The sequence below is a fragment of the Neofelis nebulosa genome, chromosome 1, assembly GCF_028018385.1.
Source record: "Neofelis nebulosa isolate mNeoNeb1 chromosome 1, mNeoNeb1.pri, whole genome shotgun sequence".
In the NCBI taxonomy this organism is placed as follows: Eukaryota; Metazoa; Chordata; class Mammalia; order Carnivora; family Felidae; genus Neofelis; species Neofelis nebulosa.
In genome coordinates, this window is record NC_080782.1 from 93,581,992 (window position 1) to 93,600,599 (window position 18,608).

The 18,608-nt window shown below is 34.1% G+C and overlaps 1 protein-coding gene across 9 annotated transcripts in view; it reads right to left on the reverse strand.

Moving 5' to 3' along the window:
• XRCC4 (X-ray repair cross complementing 4) overlaps positions 1–18,608 on the reverse strand; it is a 315,887-nt gene that overhangs the window by 274,251 nt on the left and 23,028 nt on the right. The window lies entirely within an intron of this gene.

The following is an 18,608-nucleotide window of genomic DNA, read 5'->3' on the forward strand; positions in this document are numbered from 1 at the left end:
TCATTCACAGAATAAATTTTCAAAAAGTTAGAATATATTTTTTGGAATAATTTCATATCACACAAAGCCAATAATCTTTCTCATTGTTCATGTAACAACCATGCGAGGACTTTTATGTTTGTATGTGTCTATGTGTGTGTATTTATGTTGAACCCTCAGTAAGCAGCTAATACCAAATTAAGTGCTCACTATACCTATACTTTTTGTTACCACTGAAAGCATTACCTTTTTTTGCCCCTTAATTGAGCAGTTAGTTAAATTCCTGGGAAACACTCTGAACTCCAAGTGAATTATGCTATCCAAACACTACATCACCAGACCACAGATATATTACTACTCAAACCTTGATCGACCGAATCATGCTTAGAAAGCTTTTAACAACAAGAGGCTTCCGCTGCAAAGTAAAACACATACTTCATTATGATAGATTGCTATTAATGTGCATCACTCAAGGATATCAAACAAAATTGTTACCACAATGGTATTTGCTTTTTTAATAGTCCCAAAACACAGAGTGGCAAACACAGAGAAAGGTAATACAAATATCTTATGAAGAATGATACTGTTGCACAGAAAACTATTTAGACATTATTTACAGTAAGATGTGATGCATAAAAATTAAATTTTATAATTTAATGATTTTTAGAAAATTCACTTTAATTTTACATATTAAATTTACATCAAAGAAGATTCTTCTTTTTATTATTTTTATTATTTTTTAATATAGAATCTCAACAGCTCAGATACTTGGAAAGATTCTTTTCTAATTTAAATCAAGCACGAAATCACAAGATCAGCAATAGTAATTGTTCAGGTGGTAGCGGTTTAGTAAGTCTCCACTGGACTCTGTGGGTGGCCCATTTTGGTGTTGCAGCTGGCTTAGCACACAGTATACCAAACAAGTTGTTATTTTAATAGGAATAAACAACACCCCCTGCTCTCACTACTCAAAACCTTAAAAGAGTACTCCCATAAAGAATATTTACAATCTGTCAGATAGCAGCTTAGTGGAGCAGCATTATCAATACATTTATAAATCAGTGCTAATGACACCATCTCTTTTGATAAAATGCTACTTTAGTTGGGGGTAAATATTTCAAAACACTGAGTCACACAGAAATGTAACTTCTTTGATCACTGCTGCAAGAGACTAAGAGGAGTGCAATAATTATAATTAAGAATGCTAGAAGTATTTGGAGTTTCTTGTGTTGAATGAATTACTCATTTTACTTTAAAGCTGCATTTAATCATTATGCTACTATTACAGTATACAATGTATAACATGTAATGACATATCCATTACATATATTTCCTATATCTCAAAAAAAAACAAAATATTGTAGACCAGAAAAAAGATAATGCATCACACTTCAAGGTAGTTCAGCCATTTGAAAAACACATGCTAACAAAATTGCTAACTAAATGCTAATTAAAAGAATCCCTAACTACCTTAAATACTACTGATTAACAAAAGAGAAGCCCAACATAACCTCTGTAAACAGAAGAATACCATGCAAAGAGGAGACTTTTCTCACATTTTAAGACCCATCAGAAAGAACCATCAATAGATTGATTGGGGTACCTGGCTGATCAGTCAGAGGAGCAGGTGACTCTTGATCTTGGGTTTTGAGGTCAGGCCCCACACTGGGTGCAGAAATTATTTAAAATAAATAAATAAACTTAAAAAGAAATCATCAATAGATTTATCCAAATCTCTGCATGGCTGCAGAAACCATTAGAAAGTGAAAATATAAATCAATATGGTCATATTAACTATCAATGATATGATCTGATAATTAAATATAAAATGTACCGTGGATTTTGATTTAATAACTTTAATAATATTTTCATTTAATATTTTGATTTCATAATCACTATTTTGATTTAATATAAAGTTCTTGTTTTTGTTTTGGATTGAGCTATTCACTGTACAATGTTGCAAAAATACTATATCAAAAACTCTTATTTTTGCAAGTAGAAGCTAAAGTTCTTTACAGCTTATTAACTACTCTGTTAAAAAGCATATTTCTTCATTTGGAGTACATTTGATACAATTTCTTAACTATTTTCTTTACTACAACTTATTACTATTATAATGAATGTCCTAAGTAAGCTCTCTCTTTCAGGAAAAGAATCCAGGAAAGGTATCACTCACTTGAACTTTCACAGATCCAAAGGAAACACCTAACACAAATCTCTTACATAAAGTGAACACTCAGTAAATACTTGTTTTAAAAAAATGTGAAGTTACATGAGTATGTCCTTAAGAATTTATTTTATATCCTCATTTATTGAAAGTTGAAAACTGAGGCCATGAACAGGTAAGTGATGTCAAATCTGGTTCACAGACTCCAATCATTACAGGATATCTTTCAGTGAACCATGGAAGTAACCCAAGAGTACTTTGAAGAACAGCCCTCCAAGAAAAGCTCCCACCAATCAGAGATGGCACAAGAAAGAGACTCTGAGTAAATTCAACTCTTCCATGTATAAACAACTTAACTGAGAATCAAAGGTTAAGCCAAAAGGTTCAAAATCACATGGCAAGTAATTGGTCCTATGTTAAAATATAAAATTATCCAAAAAGCAAGAAGGAAGACATTATAAAGATTAAGATGAACAGAAAAACTACCATAAAATACCAGCTATCTTTTATTGAGTGTCTACTGCATATCTGGTATGATGCTACACAATTTTATATACTAATCTCATTTTAAACTCACATCTGCCAAAAGAAATAGGTACTAATTACCCACACTTTTTAAAGATGATACAACTAAAAGAAAGATTAAGGAAGCTTTCAAAGGTCACAAAACAAGCATAATATGTAGCCAGAATCAAAATCAGGACCACTGGACTTAAGACCTTGTGCTGTTAACCACTTTAATATTCTCTCTTCTGGCAAATGATTGTGATATTGTTTTTCTGTAGTGAATTCCACAGTTATGACAAAATGAAATCCTTTCATTCTTTCCTCTGACCAAAACTACAGAGAACACCTAAACACCTTAAATTCAGGATTCTGGAGTGAGGGGGGAAGAGAAATATAGATAATAAGAGAGGGACGCCTGGGTGGCTCAGTCAGTTAAGCATTGGACTCTTGATCTCAGGTCAGGTCATGATCTTGGGGTCGTTAAATCAAATCCGAAGTGGGATTCCACGGTGGGTGAAGAGCCTGCTTGAGATTCTCTCTCTCCCTCTCTCTCTCTGCCTCTCCCTCTTGGATGCTTCCTCACGCTTTCTCAAAAAAAAAAAAAAAAAAAAAAAAAAAAAAAAACCAGAGAGAAAGAGAGAAAGAAAATAAGAGAAATAATGGAAAACATCAACCTTAACTGTCTCTTTCAATAACTGACATCCATTGGAAGAGTATGTTGCTTTTTAGCAAAGTGTAATAAAAGTACAAGGAATACTAACACTTACTGGGTATTAGGGATACCAGACACTGGGCATTAGAAATATAATGATAAGAGAGTTCAAGTCCCTGCCATCATGGAATTATATAAAGAACATATAAGAATGAGTATCATATTTTTTCTTCCTTTCCATAAAAATTTTTACTATCAATTATAAATTTTCTAAAGGAATCCACTTTCTTACTCCAAATCAGAGACTCATATTAATAATGTAAAACCTAAAGGGCTTTCCTGCTAATGACCACACAGTCAAATAGCCACTGGGAAAGTTGATTATGAGATCATACAAACTGTCCATCTGCCAATACAAGACGTGGGCTTATTACTTGTTTTTCCTCTGACTTTTCCAATTTAGTCTGAAAAAGCTCAGAGAAAGTCCCCTTGCCAGATTGTTTAGTCTCACGAATCTCACCATTAGATACTTTTTCCTGAGGATCAGACTAACTGGCCCTTTGCTTACTTTCATTGCATAAAACTCCTTTGAGTGTCAATACCAGCTGCTCACTTTCCCTGGAAATTTTCCACTTTTCAAATACAGGCATGACTTTAATTAGACAAGGCATAAACTAGGACAGCAGAAAGACTGATTTTAAGAAATCAGGCCAGAGCACCAATTTCTGAACAGGCCAAAAGATCTGAACAGGCTGAAAGGACAATATAAACATGCTTTTGTTGAAATATGGAGAAGAGCCACAAGACCACAGTGCCTGGGGAGCTCAAAAGCTAAGTGTAGACCTCTGTTTCTAGTCATCATTAGATAATTCCCATAGGAACAACCATCCCAGAGGTAACAATTACAGACTATGAACAAATATTTTAGAACAAGGAGAAGGAGGAAAAGGAGAAGGAGAAGGAGAAGGAGGAAAAGGAGAAGAAGGAGACTTGAGGGCAGAGGAAAGTGAACCAAAGCAGCCTGAATCAGAAAAAAAAGGGAAATACACTGAACAAGATTCCCATTTTTATGGGTTTTAGCCAATCCTGGCCATGAAGAGCAGCTAAAATTTAATAGAAACCAGTAGTCTTAATTCTGTTATAGAATTTGAAGACAGAGTCCAGGAAAACCAAAGCAAGAAAGTGAAGGGGAGAATTCTAGAAAGGAGAGAACCAGTGAAGGGAAACTCTAAACTCCATAGATAAATTGCTCAAGTCTCTTGCTAATCCCCAAATCAAGTATGTGAGAGACAGATTCCAAGCAGCCTTCCTAAGGTTAAAAGAACTGGCCTGAAATTTCAGCTAACACCCACCAAGTGGGAAACAGAATTTGAAGCTGGAGTATAGCCAAGTTAACGGACTTAAAAAATAAACAAAGGGGCACCTGGGTGGCTCAGTTGGTTGAGCATACGACTTCGGCTCAGGTAATGATCTCAGAGCTCGTGGGTTTGAGCCCCGCGTTGGGCTCTATGCTGACAGCTCAGAGCCTGGAGCCTGTTTCAGATTCTGTGTCTCCCTCTCTCTCTCTGCCCCTAAGCCAATCTCATTCTGTCTCTGTCTCTCTCAAAAATAAATAAACATTAAAAAAAAAAAAAACTAAAACAACAGACCAAAAAAAATCACTAGTCTTCAAATGAGTCTAACAGAATGCACTGTCTATAATAAATCATTCACAATATCCAGGACAAAAATCTGTAAGTTCTCAACAAATGAAGAAACAAAAACATATTAAAGATATAATACATACAATCAGTGGAGACTGACATAAGTTTATCCAGATATTAGAATAAGAAGAAAAATATTTTAAATCAGCTCATGTAATTATAATCAAGGGTTTAAAGTTAAATATGATCGGTGTGACTGACTTCACAGTTTGAGAGACTGAGACCCATGGTGAGCTCTGCACTGACAGTGAGGAGCCTGTTTGGAATTCTCTCTCTCCCTCTCTCTCTCTACCCCTCCTCTGCTCACGCTTTCTATCTCTCAAAATACATACACACTTAAAAAGATAAAGTAAAATATGATCATAATAAATGAAAAGATAGAAAATCTCTGTAGAAAAATAAGTTCTAAAGAACAAAATAGAAATATTAAAAACGGACAAATATTAGAGGTGTCTGTTTTGTTTTCTTTTTTTTTAATGTTTATTTATTTTTGAGAGACAGAGAGAGAGAGAGAGAGAGAGAGAGAGCAGGGGAGGAGCAGAGAGAGACAGACAGACAGAGGAACCAAGGTGGGCTATCCACTGACAGCAGAATGTCTGACACAGGGCTTGAACTCAAGAATTGGAAGATCATGATCTGACCCAACATTGGAGGCTCAACTGACCCAGCCACACAGGTACCCCAGAAAAAATATTAGACTTTTAAAAAATCACTGGATTCAGATTTTAAAAAAAGAGACAATGAACTTAAAGGAAGACCAATATAAATGATCTAATCTGAAGACCTGAGAGAAAAAGGAATTTGGAAATAAATCGAGCCTAAAGGACCTTTAATTGAAGCCTGAGAATGGGAATGGGGGGGGTGGGGGTGGGGGATAAATAAATATATATATACACATATATATATGTATATATATATATACACATATACACACATATATATATATATGTATATATATATATACACATATACATATATATATATATATAATGGCAAAGAATTTCCCAATTTTAGACATAAATTTACAGATTCAAGAAACTCAGAAACCTCTAGGAAAAGATATTTTTTAAAGCCCACTCCTAGACATATCCTATATATATCTTAAAATGGTCAAATTGTTGAAAACGAAAAATAAAAAATATTAATATCAACCTTCAAAAAGTATTCTTTCACTGGTAACTCTTTAAAACTCTATATAAGTAGCATCAAATGTACAAGATCACCTGACACAATCAAAATTGTATCATAAGCACTGTATCCCAAACTGACATGCAAAACCATTGACAAACATTTATGCTAATCAAAGGCTTTTGAAAATTATTCAAACAATTTTTCTGAAGGAAATTTTAACAATGTCTAACATGTAGCACTCGGAAATAAAAATGACAGAATTAATTTTATTAATTAGAATAATTAGAATTATTATTCTAATATTAGAATTAATGATTTTTTTCCCTTTTACCTCACTCAGCTCCTTCGGCCAAGGTCCCCCCCCCCCCCGAACTTTACACCTGGAATGTCGTGAATGCCACATAATTTTTTTTTTGCCATAGAACTTTTATAGATGAATCCATTAAAAATTTGAGCACAGTAACTACATACAAAATTAATGGGCATTATATACAGAATGGTAATAATTAGCCCCAAATGCTCTGAAGTCACACCACCTGTGTTCAATCCTAGCTCTGCCACTCCCAAGTTATTTGGCTTTGGAGAAGTTATATACCAGTGAACTCTGGTTTCCTTATCAATATTAAAATGATAACAGAACCTATTTCAAAAAAATCATCAGGGTTGCAGGTAGTATAATGTATAATGTAGGGCACATAGTTGTCACTCCCACTATAAAGCACAGTAAAGGAGGAAAACATGACAATGGCAAGGTCCCAGGTCTCAGGTAGCAGTAATAGCTAAACACAACTCAATGTAAATAGAATTATGAAATACATAAAACTTACAGGAATACCAAGAAAGGCAGGGACAGTTTTGAATAAAAGCAGAAGGTGAGTGCAAACTTCTTAAAAGATCAGGCATTTCCACAAACCCACAGAAATATGCACTTTCCTTAGGACAGTATAAATGAAAGATACTTAGAGAATAACATGAACCATACAGAGGTGACAAAAAGTAGGATTCATTTTCTGTCACAAAGAGATTGACAGAGCATTTTTTTTTTCAGTACAAGATGATTTATCTAGAATATCTGAGACATAACTTGTTCCAGATTAGTATTTTGGGAAGTTTACTAACAAACAAGCATGCTGAATGAATAAATCTTAGTGCAATAAGTAATACCCACACAAAGGGCTAACGTCTCTAACATATAAAGAACTCTTAAAATTTGAGGGGCACCTGGGTGGCTGTAAGTTAAGCATCTGACTTCAGCTCAGGTCATGATCTCACAGTTCGTGAGTTGGAGCCCCACAATGGGCTCTGTGCTGACAGCTCGGAGCCTGGAGCCTGCTTCGGATTCTATGTCTCCCTCTCTCTCTGCCTCTCCCCTGCTCGTGCTCTGTCTCTCCCCCTCAAAAAGAAATAAACATCAAGTTTTTTTTTTTAATTTTTTTAAAAAGAACTCTTAAAATTTGAGAAAGGACCAAAACCAATAGAAAAAAACTAAAAAAGACAGGACCAAAAAGAAATCTAAAAATGATCCTTAAACATATTTGAAGGTGTTCAGATTCACTCAGAATCAGAGAAATGCAAATTAAAACAACATGGGACACATTTCATGCCTATCAGATTGGAGAAAATTAAAAAGTGTAACAGCGTGTTCTGTTAGTGAGGCTGTGGGGAGCTAGACAATTTCATATGCTGCTGGTGGAAATGCAAATTGGTCCAACTCTTCTGGAAGGGAATTTGGTGACATCTAAGAAAACAATATATGCACTGATTTTCTAGCAATCACACATCTAGGAGTTTATCCTGAAGATAAACTTCCAAAAACATACAGAGATAATTCACTGCAGCATTGTTTGAATTTGCAAAATACTGGAAACAACTTACATACATAAGTAATATCCTATGCTCATCCTATGCTTACATACATACATAACATCCTATGCTCATACATAGGAGAATGGTTGACAAACTGATATACACAATGAGAGTATGAAGTCCTTACAAAAATAAAAGAGAAAAATCTTTATGAATTGACACAGTGCAATTTCCAGGAGATGCTATGTAAAAAGATCAAAACGTAAAAAAAAAAAAAAGTGTTCATAATATACTACCATTCACATAAGAAAAAACAGAATATAAGAAATACATGTGCTCATGTGTACAAAAGACAGAACCCATAAACCAGAAACTTATGAGCTTAATTAATTATCTAGAGGAGGTGGCTGGAATGTAATGAAAAAAGTATAGACATGGGAACAGAGCAGTGAGGATGAGGGAAAAGTGACCCTTCTCTGAAATCACCTTTGTATATAGCTTTGATTCTTGATAACTGTTCACATAGCAAAAAATAATCAATATCAACCATAATGTGAGATGAACCCCAAAAGGAACAGGGACACCAAAACGGATGGTAAGGCACAGTACTAATTTAAAACATTTTGGCAAATCATATTTTGAATGTAATTACAAGGACAAAGACAAATTGATTTGTCTATTGTACTATATTTAGAAAATTTGTTTTTCACAAAGGTATGTATTAGCATTTCTAAAACTACTTTACATGTATAGTAGGACTGAGTAAATAAGTAAACATATTGTGGAAAATGAAAGCTAGATTTTCACCATAAGAGAAAGTTACAAAAAGAAAGTAGGGAAGGATAAACTCAGTGACACTGGATTAACGAACAATGACTCTTAACATATGTACAGATGGAGATATGCAGATGTGTGCACATATATGTGTAGGTATGCAGATACATTTGCTACCTCTGTTAGTCTGCTGAGAGGACCCAGACCAATAATACCTCAGTAGAAATGAGCATGCCTAACACCCAGATATTGATTACACAATAAAGCCTCAAATAAAAGGAACTATGGCTCTTATGAATAAATGGTTGATTCTATGGTTGGGTCAGGAAACACAAGATGACCCTGTGGTGCCAAAAAGCAAGGAAGGGCTCAAAGTAATGAAGACATATCTTTTTTTTTTTTCTAATAAAATGGTTTTTATTTTTATTTCTCTTATATAATTTATTGTCATTAGCTAACATACAGTGTACACAGTGTGCTCTTGGCTTCGAGGGTACGGTCCCATGATTCATCACTTACATACAACATCCACTGCTCATTCCAACAAGTGCCTTCGTCAATGCCCATCACCCATTTTACCTGCCCCCACCCCGCCCCGCACCCCCCATCAACCCTGTTTGTTCTCGATATTTAAATACAAAGTCTCTTATGGTTTGCCTCCCTCTCTGTAAATATTGGGTTTTTTTCCCTTTCCCCATGGTCTTATATTAAGTTTCTCAGGTTCCACATATGAGTGAAAACATATATCTGTCTTTCTCTCACTTATTTCACTTAGCATGATACCCTCTAGTTCCATCCATGTTGTTGCAAATGGCAAGATTTCATTCTTTTTTGTTGCCAAGCAGTATTCCATTATACTATTACTATTATATACACATACACACACATACCCCGCATCTTCTTTATCCATTCATCAGTTGATGGACATTTGAGCTCTTTCCATAATTTGTCTACTGCTGATAGCACTGCTATAAACATTGGGGTACATGTGCCCCTATGAATCAGCATTCCTGTATTCTATAGGTAAGTTCCTAGTAGTGCTATTGCTGGGTCATAGGGTAATTCTATTTTTAATTTTTTGAGGAACCTCCACACTGTTTGCATTCCCACTAACAACAATGCACGAGCATTCCCTTTGCTCCAGATCCTCACCAACATCTGTTGTTTCCAGAGTTGTTAATTTTAGTCACTCTGACCTGTGTGAGGTGGTATCTCAATGTGGTTTGGATTTGTATTTCCCTGATGATGAGCAATGTTGAACATCTTTTCATGTGTCTGTTACCCATTTGGAGGTCTTCTTTGGAAACGTGTCTATTCATATCTTTTGCCCATTTCTTCACTGGATTATTTGTTTTTGGGGTGTTGAGTTTGGTAAGTTCTTTATAGATTTTGGATATTACACCTTTATCCAATATGTCATTTGCAAATATCTTAATGGAGACATATCTTAAAGACACAGTTGTCAAGTTGAAGAAGTTCCCAGTGGCCAAATCTAGGACAATCTGAGCAACAAAATAATGAAAGAAATTTAGCCCATAGAACAAAATAAATGTTCTCATGAGAGTACATGCTGATATAAATAAATAAGTGAAAAAAAATAAATGAAGGAGAAGATACAGTTTTACCTTACAAGTAGGATTCCAATCAATAAAATAAAGAAATAATGAAAATAGAAAATCATAGGTATATCATGGTAATAACTACTGGAGAAAAAAATCACCAATGGGTGCTGAAATTAGTGAGTAAAAGTATGGGTAAAAACAGGGTATTTGTATACCTTCCAAAATATCTCTGCATAAGATACTTATTAATAACAACAAAACAAAACAAAAAAACAGCAAGTTTACAGCAGAGAAACTTGGCAAGTACCACCTTAACCAAGTATTCAAATTTAACATCACTAGTCATAGTGCATATGGATATCATGTCCCTCCCAATATGTTCCACTGAGAAGGGTAGAAGATCATTTCTGTGTAGAAGATCATTTCTTGACCTCCTCTGAGGTCAAGGGAGATCCAAGCTATACACAATTATTTAGTTTCCAGATATATTAAGTCAAAACTAGTTTATAAAAATAGTATTGACATATTTAAATTGATGTTATTCAAAATATACTTCAAGCAGTATGGTTTGTATCATACAATTTTAAACTGGTATAAAAAAGTCTGCTACAACCATGTGTATAAATTCATTCACAGATAATATTACAAGTATACAATCGAGGCCCTTCTGAATGCAACTCAATGGCTTCCTGAGACAGACCACATGGTATACCAATTTACAGTTTACAAAACATTTGCACACACATCAATCTGAGTGCCAATAAGCATAAACACTATGAGTTCACATTATTACTCTATTTGAACTCAGTTTTTTCATCAAAAACATAAATTATTTGCTAAAACCCATATAATTAGAAATAGATTTAAGATTCAAACCAACATCTTAAGTTATTTCCACTATGCTACATTTCCTCTCAACAGAAGGCCATCCCCAAAACATCTGCATTTGCTGGAATTTCAAGTTCATTTAAGACATGGTCACTTCCCTCAAGGAATTTACCATATAATGGAAAAGACACTCAAGTAAATAATTAATAACAACAAATACTTATGAAATGCTTATTATAAAAAAGGACTGTTCTAGAAAAAATATGCCCACACACACATCTATACACTAATTTATTAAATCCTTACAACCACCCTGTGCTTAACTATTAGTATTATTTCCAAATGATAAACTAAAAACTGAGGAAAAACAATTGAACAAGCTGCCCACGGTCACACCTAGTAAATCCAGGGCTGAGAAGTTAAAAGTCAACTTTTAAAAGTTAAAAACTAAAACCAAAAATAATAAAATGTTATAGAGTTTATAACCTACATATAAGTAAAATGCATGATCCCAGTAGCATAACACCCAGAAGTGATATTCAAATATACTGTTGTAGATTCTTAAACTATCTGTGAAGTAATATATTACTTCAAGGTAGACTGTAATAAGGTAAAGATATATACTATAAACCCTAGAGCAGGCAAGAAAATAGCATAAAAATGAGTTAAATAAGCCAATCAAAACATACAATAGAATCATAAAAAGTAATTTGTCCAAAAGAAGACAGGAGAGACAGCAAAAAGGAAATAAAAATGAGACAGATTTTAAAACTATCATTATCAATAATAACATAAAATGTAAATGGTCTAAAAACCCCAATTAAAAGACAGAGATTGACAAGCTGAATATAAAAAAGCAAAATCCAACTATATGCTTCTTCAAAGAAACCGCATTTAATTAAAGACAAAAATAGTCAAAAGCAAAAGGATGGAAAAAACATCACGCTAACCCCTATCAAAAATTAAAAAAAAAAAAAAAGAATAGGAGTACTAACGTTTTAAGTAGATTTTAGCTCAAAGAATATTAATGGTTTGAACGTCACTTCATAATGATAAAAGGGTCAAATCATCAAGAGGACATGACAAACCATTAAGGTTTGAACCTTCAAACAAAGATTCAAAATACATGAAGCAAGACTTGATAGTACTGCAAGGAGAAGTAAACAAATCCATATTTACAATTGTAGATTTGAACATGTCTTCAGTCATTGATAGAACAATTAAATAGAAAGTAACCAAGAAAACAGAAAACTTAAACAAGATTAACCACACTGACCTGACATTTAAGGAACAATCCACCCAACAACAGCAGAATATTTCCTTCAAGTGCACTCAGATCACTGAACAAGAGAGACCAGATTCAGGGCCTTACTACACATCCAAGTAAACTTAAAGGCTTCAAGTTATATTATGTTTGCTAACAACAATGGACCTAAATTAAAAACCAGTAACAGAAAAATATCTGGAATATTAAACAACATCAACAACAACAACAAAAACCCACAATGGAACTAAATTATGAACTTCCAAATAATTCATGAGTAGAAAATGAAATCAAAAGGAAAACTGGTAAATTTTCCTTTATTTAAAAGAAATAAAAACAAAAACATGACATACCAAAATTTGTGAAATGCAGTTAAAGCAGCACTTGGTAGGAAAGTTAGATCCTGAAATGCCTATATTAGTAAGAAGAAAGATCTCAAGTCAGTGACCTAGGATTCTATATCGGAATGACAAACTGATAAAAGATTTACAAGACCTACACTTTGAAAACTACAAATGGCCAAGGGATTAAGGAATACTAAATCAGTATTTCTCAACTTTGACACTAATGATGTTTTGGACCAGGTATTTCTTTGTTGTAGAAGCCTGTTCCTCTGCATTGCAGGATGTTTAGCAGCATCCCTGTCTTCTACTCACCTGATGCCAGTAGCAGCTGCTAACTGTGGCAATTAAAAATGTCTCCAGATATTGCCAAATGTCCCTGGTAGAGCAAAATCTCCCCCAGGTGAGAACCACTAACCTAAATAAATGGAGAAAAAGATCTGTTCACAAGATAGAAGACTCAATATTGTTAAGATGTCAGCTCTGTAGATTCAAGTATTCCCCATCAAGATTTCAGCAAACTTATTTGCAGAAATTGACAGACTGATTCTACATCTCATAAGAAAATTTGAAGTATATAGAAATTATCCAAAACAACTTTGAAAAAGAACAAAGTTGAAGGACATACACTACCTGATTACAAGAACTATTCAAAACAATTTAGGGTTTGTACAGAGATAAATCAATAGATCAATGGAGCAGACCAGAATCCAGATATAGTCCTATACATACATGATCAAGTGGTTCTCAAACAAAGTAGAAGAAAATTCAGTGGAGAATTCAACAAATGATGCTACAACAACTAAATATCCATATGCAAAAGATGAGCTTCAATCCATATCCTGCACTATAAACAAAAATTAACTCAAAATGTATCACAGACTCTAAATGTAAAACCTAAAATTATAAAACTCATACATGAGAGCTCAAGAGAAAAATCTATGATCTGAAGGTAGGCAAATATTTATTAGACATGGTATCAAAACCATGATCCATAAAAGGAAAAAATTCAACTTCCTTAAAAATAAGAATTTTTCCTCCTCTCCAACAAACAAGAATAAGGTATTCCCAAATCATGTATCTGTTAAAGAACTAGAATGCAGAACATATAGAGAAATCTTCAAAACTCAGTAAAACAAGAAACCCAGTAAAAAATAGGATCTGAATAAATATGTCACTAAAAAAATTATATTGATGGCAAATATCATTAGACATTAGGGAAATGCAAATGAAATACAATTAAATACTATCACATACTCAATAGAATACCTAAAATTAAAAATATGAACTGGAATTTTTCACATCCTGTTGGTGGGATTACAAAATACTACAACCACTATGGAAAACTGTTTATTGGTTTTTTTAAATAGTAAAGATTCACCTGCCATTTAACTCAACTATTCTTTTTTTTTTTTTTTAAGTTTATTTATTTTAAAAGAGAGATAGCATGAGTAGGGTAGGGGCAGGGAGAGGGAGAAAGAGAGAATCCAAAGCAGGCTCCACACTGTCAGTGCAGAACCCCATGTCAGGCTTGAACTCAGGAACCATGAGATCATGACCTGAGCCAAAATCTAAAGTTAGACACTTAACCAGTGGAGCCACCCAGGCGCCCCTTAAGTCAACTATTCTACTCCTAAGTATTATCCAAAAAAAATGAAACATTTCCACACAAAGATCACTACACAAATATTCATGGAGCTTCATTTCTTACAGTCCAAAACTAGAAATCACCCAAATGACCATCAACTGGTGAATGCATAAATTGGGGTATACTCATAAAATGCAATACTACTCAGTATTCAAAAAAAAAAAAAAAAGGAAGAAAGAAAGAAAGAAAGAAAGAAAGAAAGAAAGAAAGAAAGAGAAATGAACAATTCACACAATAACCTGGAAGAATCTCAAAATAATTACGCTGAGTGAATGAAGTCAGACCAAGGTGGGGGGGGGGGGACTACCTACTGTAAGATTATATTTATATGAAATTCTAGAAAATGTACAATAATCTATGGTAACAGAAAGTGGTTCTATGGGGACTGACTGGGGGACAAGCAGGTGTGGGAGGGGAGAATGACAAAGGTAAACAAAACAGTCTGCTGGGGAAGGAGGATATCATTACCTTGACTGTGGTCAAAGTTTGTTAAATTGTATCAAAATGTGTACTTTCTATATGCACATTATATATCAATAAAGCTGTTATAAAAAACATACCCACAAAAAGATTTACACATCAACGTATACAGCTGCTTTACTCACAGTAGCTGACTACTGGAAACCAACCACACACATACATCTAAAAGTGAATGTGGTATATCTGCACAAGAGAATACTGCTCAAAAGAAGTGAGTTGCTGATATACAACACATTATGATGAATCTCAAAAACATTATACCATGTAAAGTTACATAAAAGAGTTCATAATGTATGGTTCCATTTATATGAAATTCTAAAACAGGCAAAAAGCTAATTTGAAATGACAGAGAACAGTGGTTGCCTGGGGCCAGGAGGGTAGTCAGGGTTTGGGGAGAAAAGGGGTGTAATTGGGGACTGACTGAAAAGAGGCATAAAGGAAATGTCTGGAGTGATGAAAAACGTACATTTAACAGAAAGTACATTTTATCATATGTACATTATACATAAACTAAATTAAAAAAAAATTTTTTTCGGGTATTTAAGACAGAAGCTTAGGGGTACCTGGGTGACTCAATCGTTTAAGCATCAGACTTTGGCTCAGGTAATCATCTCAGGGCTTGTGTATTCAAGCCCTGTGTCCAGCTCTGCGCTGACAGCTCAGAGCCTGGAACCTGCTTCGGATTCTGTGACTCCCTCTCTCTCTGCCCCTCTCCAGCTCACACATTGTCTTTCTCTCTTTCTCTTTCTCTCTCTCTCTCTCTCTCTCTCTCTCTCTGTGTGTGTGTGTCTCTGTCTCTCTCTCAAAGATAAATATTTTTTAAAATTTTGTTTTAATTAAAAAAAAAAAAAGACAGAGGCCTAGATTCTATCCTAACTCAATACTTACTGCTTTTCTTAGGAACTTGTTTAAGCCTTCAGCATCTGTTTTCTCACGTATAAACAGTAACAAGGTGAAGTGAGTACATGTTAAAGGAAACTGACCGACAAGTAAGAAGCAATATTAATATTATAAGCACTCAAAAGTCCTTCTAGAGCATAATTTTTCCATGTTATTTTCTCCTTCTGTCTTTAGTTTGTTTCATTCCTGAACTACAGAAGAAAAAACTAAAATATAATGACTTTGAGATGAAGGCAAGAAAAAGCAAAAGTTCTCAAAGATGAAATAGTATAACTGAAAATTAATAATCTTCTTAAAGTAAAAATTCTATTGTCTCTTTTATGGCTTGACTAGAGAGTATATACTTTGAGCAGGATTTCTGTACCACTTAGATTACTGATTTAGTTCCCACATTCCAATGAAGTAGGAAAATTATGAAGTCTTTAATATATAAATGGTAGATGTGTACAAATATTTCTATTACAGAAATAAATACTATTATTTTTTTTCAGGCATTCAAAGAACACATTTCCAACCCATACTCTCACAAACCTGAAAGCAATTACACTTTTGACAAAGTCTTTGGCAGAATATCATATAAAGGCTCAAATTCTGATATTTCATCTGGAAATACCCATTTGAATCCAAAGTCCCCAAACCACAGGGACACATGACAATTATACAGGATTTTGGACTGATGTTTTTACAAACCACTTTGGCTGCTTTGGGCGAACTTATTGTACTTCATTTTTATATATCTGAAAATGAAAATTAAATAGCTATAGGGAAGTTGTGTGAAGTTAGAATGCATTTTTTATTTAAAAAGTTACAATACATAGCAAGATACAAATTAGCCTGTACCTTGCTAGATCTTGCAACATTTTTTTAACTAAAACATGACTGAAACAATTGTTTATAATGAAAATGCTACAGAAATAACCCTGTAACAATAAAAGTGAAACCGTCTAAATGACATATCAATCTCTCATAAATGTTAACATGCAGAAATTGTTAGTTGCCCCTCTATCTCTACCTTCCCCTTTTTACACGGTAATGGAAATTACTGGGCATAGAACACAGCTGACGATCACATTTCACAGATTTCCTTGCAGTGAGATGAAGCTTTGTGACTTAGTTCTGGACAATGGGATGTAAGCAAAAGTAATGTATGCAACTTTAGGTCATGGCCTTAAAGAAAATACACACGCTCTTTATTTTCTCCTTAACTCAGTCCTATTGCCTAAAAGATGAACATAACAGCAAAGCTACAGCAGCCTTCTTGGACCAGTAGATAAAAACTGTCTGTTAAAAATGGCAAGGCGGGGAACGCCTGGGTGGCTGAGTCGGTAGCTCAGTGGGTCCAGAGTCTCTCTCTGACTCTCCCCAACTCGCTCATGCTCTCTCTCTTTCTCTCTCTCAAAAACAAGCAAAAAATAAAAATAAATAAATAAGTAAAAATGTCAAGGCAACAGGATTTAAAAAAGACTGGGCCTCCAACATCAAAAAGCCATTATATTAACCCAGGACTGCCCATCTGTATTTTTAAATCAAAGAAAAACAAACCTCAAAGGTACTTAAGTTGTCAAATTTTCAGCCTAAACTGTATCCCAGCTTCTGATCATGGGGGCAGTGGAGACAAAGAAAAAGGAATAAAAAATAAACTTTACTATAATTCTAAAACAGACCCGTAGCTAATTCTCTTTTGTGTGTGTGTGTGTGTGTGTGTGTGTGTGTGTGCGCGCGCATGTGTGTATTATGTTTAATTGTGCTTCAAACCTCATGGCTTTCCTTCATTAGGGCTATTTTTAGAGCTATAAAACCGCAGTATGTTAGATGACCTGTAATGAACCCAAGAAATCACTTTAAACCTTTATAGATGAGAAAACAGAAGTATGAGCAAACAAATAATAAGCCCAAGGTTTTTCTTATCAAAAATTATTAGATTTTTTTTTTGTGGCTCATAAAAAAGTTTTTTCTGAAGAAAAAGAGCAAGTTATGAAAGGAAAAAAGGAAAACATTATTAACTAAGATGTATTGTTTGCATGACAAAGAATATACTGCAAAATCAGGAATTGCAAATGGCAATAAAATAACGATGACTTATGAAGTATAAGAAAAATCTCTCCTGAATGGGGGCTACTACTTATAATGAAGAGATGAGTTCTAAGTACTTGCATAATATGTTTTCATCTAGAATAATCTACTGCCAACAGAAAAATATTGGTGATAGGGCAGGAAGGGTACCAGAGGTTTGTACTGTGTGGAGAAAGGTAATGTCTAGCTGGTCATTCAACATTTATTCCAATGGCAATTAAGTTAAAATAAAAACACCTATGTTATCTTTAAAGAAAAACTAATTAGAGCATAAATGAAATTTTGGGTGTTATGAGCTCAAAAGGAATCTCATGACAATTATGTACACACTCCCTCCAAAAAAGGTATATAACATCCACATTATACATTTTTAAATATTTCATTGCTTTGGATTGACAATTATTTCACTCTGATAAAACACAAGATAGTATTTTCAAAAACTCACATATTTTTGAATACAAAAATCAGCGATTACTTTCTTTAAAAAATTTCCCTCTAAAAAGATTTTTGTAAAAGAATATTTTATATAAATTTCAAGTAAGTCTTATATGACTGAATACCCGAAATGTTCAAATTATGCAGTGATCTCTAGCACAGAATTAAAAACATAAAACTTCTTGAACTGATGGGAACAAATGCCTAAAAACCATGACCCTGAGAGGTATAAAACTGGTAGTAACTGTACTTAGGATTCATGGGATATCCTTTGCACTGGGAGAGTAACCTTATGACAACAAACGACAGGATTCACTACAACTCTCTGGACTGAATCTACATTCATTCTTTTCTTCTA